At 46.3% G+C, this 3,658-nt stretch overlaps 1 non-coding gene across 1 annotated transcript; it reads right to left on the bottom strand.

The window, feature by feature from the left end:
• Positions 1-3,026: 3,026 nt before the first annotated feature.
• trnay-gua (transfer RNA tyrosine (anticodon GUA)) lies at positions 3,027-3,115 on the bottom strand. Its single transcript is given in 2 exon segments — positions 3,027-3,062; positions 3,079-3,115. It is a non-coding gene; the product is annotated as a tRNA-Tyr (tRNA).
• Positions 3,116-3,658: the final 543 nt, after the last annotated feature.

The raw sequence follows: 3,658 nt of genomic DNA, 5'->3' as shown, positions 1-3,658 counted from the left end.
AGTCTCTCCAACGTGTCCTGGGTCTTCCCCGGGGCCTCCTCCCAGTGGGACGGGCCCGGAACACCTCACCGGGGAGGCGTCCAGGAGGCATTCTCACTAGATGCCCGAGCCACCTCATCTGACTCCTCTCGATGCGGAGGAGCAGCGGTTCTACTCCGAGCCCCTCCCGGATGACCGAGCGTCTCACCCTATCTCTAAGGGAGAGCCCAGACACCCTGCGGAGGAAACTCATTTCGGCCGCTTGTATTCGCGATCTCGTTCTTTCGGTCACTACCCACAGCTCATCACCATAGGTGAGGATAGGAACATAGATTGACCGGTAAATCGAGAGCTTCGCCTTCTGGCTCAGCTCCTTCTTCACCACGACGGGCCGGTGCAGAGCCCGCATCACTGCAGACGCCGCACCGATCCGTCTGTCAATCTCCTGCTCCATTCGTCCCTCACTCGTGAACAAGACCCCGAGATACTTGAACTCCTCCACTTGGGGAAGGATCTCATTCTAATCAAATCCTATGCCCGCCCCTAAAACATGGGCAGACTGCAGGCTCTCATCTAACTCCTGAACCTTCCGATACATCCTCTCCTTCTAGACTGTGAAGAGCCTGTGACCATTTAGCAGTGATGACTTGTATTAGTTGACAACACTTTCATATTAAAGTTTAAATGAAAAGCACACCGTTAAATATGCTGCTGACGGTCCTTCAGTCACATAAACACATTCAATGTATAACCTAAACAAAATGGAAATGAAAAAAAAAATTTTAAAAAGAAAAAAAAAAAAAAATTCCGACCACCATCAAACATTAGCAGGGCGACCTCCAACAGGTAGGCTATCAGTCGACCATTATCTCCAAAACAGAAAGAAGAACAGGTAAAGGCACTTACCATGGGGAAATGAAAGAAAAAACTAATGGCAAATGGTCCGTTGATTACCCATAGTCCTCATAACCAAGTCGATTGACCAAAGTAGACGTCGACGAGAGTTCCAATTCAACGACATGTCAAATCGTCCTCCAAGCAGAAAAACGTCTTTCTCCCTTCAAGCGTGCATGAACTGAACTGACCAGGTCACCTCAGTCTCCTTCGCCAACTACCTGTTGATCATAGTAAGCCCGTGCCTCCTCCGGTGAGTTGAAATCGAAGGTCTTTCCCTCATGGAAGACTCGTAAGACAGCTGGATAACGCAAGCGGAATTTTATATCCTTCTTGTAGAATGCTTGTTTCACGCCGTTAAACCCAGCGCGTTTCCTTGACAGGGCAGCGCTGTAGTCTGGATATATTCTCAATTTCACGCCCTGATAGGTGATAGTGGTCTGCCTTGCCCATGACAGTAATCGTTCCTTCTCTTGGTGCCTTTGGAAACACACCATAAAGGGGCGCGGGGGGTGATCCGCGTCGTCGGGTTTCTTGCCCACTCGCTCCAACACTGGAGCAGATTCAAACAGCGCATTGCCGCCGATGATCTCCATGAACATGTTCGCCACGAAGTTAACAGTATTTCCAACACCCTCGCTGCTTTCTGGAACATTTATAATCCTCAAGTTATTGCGGCGTGACCTGTTTTCTAAATCTTCGATACGGTCCAAAAGTGCCGCATTTTGGGATTTCAGAGCTGCAACGGCAGAATCGGTTGCACATATCTTCTCAAAATTATCACCTGCAAGTGATTCTGCCGCCGCCACTCGTTGTTGCACAGAGTCCACCGTTTCAGTCAAAACATTCACTGAAGTTTGTAACGGTACCAGTGATTCTTGAATGAGGATAGAGATGTCTTCTTTTAAACTTTCTCGCTGCTTGGTTAGCTCTTGCACCAGCTGAGTCATGGTTATTCCGTCGCTTTCGGAAGGGCTAGCGTCAGAGGCCATGGTAGATAGCTTACTAGCAATGGTGTTTCGCGTGGTCATCACAGAAGTTTGTTTTTGTTTGGAGGTAGCCATTAGCTGTTCAAGGTCGTATAATACTATAACATGCGTAGGTTACACCACTCCTATAGTAAAGGTATTAAATTTGGTCACTTAAGTTATAAGTTAGGTCGGAGCTCTTCACACTTGCTGCCTACTCCTTCATACCCCCTGTTTAGTTCTTTTTTTGTCAGGTCTAACCACCCATTCATTTGGCACACGATTTTCATCTTCTGTTGTTAGGATGTTTATACTTTGGGTGTGGCGGTGTGTGAAGACCCTCCCTTTAGAAGAGCTAAAAAAACACAGAACATATGCGGCCTTGGCGACTCATTAAAAAGGCACTATTTCTCATTGGGGCCTGTTTGATACTTTGACCCCTTTTATGCTCTTTAAATGGGCACACCTTCTGCATTTGTGCTGCTTGATTCTTTCAGACCTTTGATACGGGACAGAGGCCTGTAGACAAAATTTTTTTTTTTTTAAATTTAAGAAATCTAAATTGAAAGTGGGATCTTTTTTCAGCGATGCAAACAATTTGGGTCGGGGGGTTGCCGTGACCCAGATTCGAACCGGGGTTGCTGCGACCACAACGCAGAGTACTAACTACTATACGATGACGGCCGGTTGTGGGTTTTTGTCGTGTGTGGCTTTGATGTGATCCGAAACACCTTCGTATCCCAAGGATAGCATATGTAGCTCTGCGTCATATGGCTGGCAGGCATGTTTTTTTTGTGTTTGTAGCAAAATCATTGACAGCAGAGATAAAGAGGAAGACGAGCTTTCCTTACGGTGTGGGGTCAGCCACATGTGTTGCAAGACAACACACTGTGAGGTATCTTTGGGGCGTAAGTGAGCTGGGATACCCAGGGAGTATAAGGTTTAAAGCGATCCTGTTCTAAAGCAGTGGGAGAAGTGAGAGACTAAAACCAGCGTGCCAAGCTAGCCAGGAGTTGAACCTAGAATCTTCTGATCCGTAGTCAGACGCATTATCCATTGCCCCACTAGCCCTTAGAAAATCTGATAGAGAGTGGAACAGTCTTTCGTAAAACAGCATATTCCAAAAGCTTTGAAAGGATTGACGGAGTTGGCCAAAAGAGCCTCTGTATACAAAAGCTTGGCACATCCTTCGAGCCGGAATTGAACCAGCGACCTAAGGATAACTGTTGTTGGGCACCTACAGTTCTCCGCTCTACCAACTGAGCTATCGAAGGGAGGAAAGCTGACATCCTTTTCATGAATCCTGTATGAATGCATGTAACCAGGCTTAAGATGCGTATCATGGGGCACCTGTAGTTCTCTGCTGTACCAAATGAGTTATGGAAGGGAGCCAGGGGCTTTGGCCTGTTTATCAGTTAAATAAACACAAAAAGTGATGAGAAACCATCAGTTTCAGATGCGTTTCAGATCAAATCAGCCTCAGTTTCTATCATGCATTTAGTCGTTGCAGAAACATATCTGGCATCTATCTGGGAAAGTCTCCACATCGTCCAACACAGATGTTGATCCTCAATATACCCTCACATTGTCCAGCGCAAAAGTCCAGCCTTTTTGTTTGGTTCTTTTTTTGTCAGGTCTATCCACCCATTCATTTGGCACACGATTTTCATCTTCTGTTGTTAGGATGTTTATACTTTGGGTGTGGCGGTGTGTGAAAACCCTCCCTTTAGAAGAGCTAAAAAACACAGAACATATGCGGCCTTGGCGACTCATTAAAAAGGCACTATTTCTCATTGGGGCCTGTTTGATACTTTGAC

Source organism: Odontesthes bonariensis, chromosome 8 (genome assembly GCF_027942865.1).
Source record: "Odontesthes bonariensis isolate fOdoBon6 chromosome 8, fOdoBon6.hap1, whole genome shotgun sequence".
NCBI classification, from domain to species: Eukaryota; Metazoa; Chordata; class Actinopteri; order Atheriniformes; family Atherinopsidae; genus Odontesthes; species Odontesthes bonariensis.
Note: the sequence above shows the minus strand (reverse complement) of the source record. Positions and strands in the feature narration are given on the sequence as shown.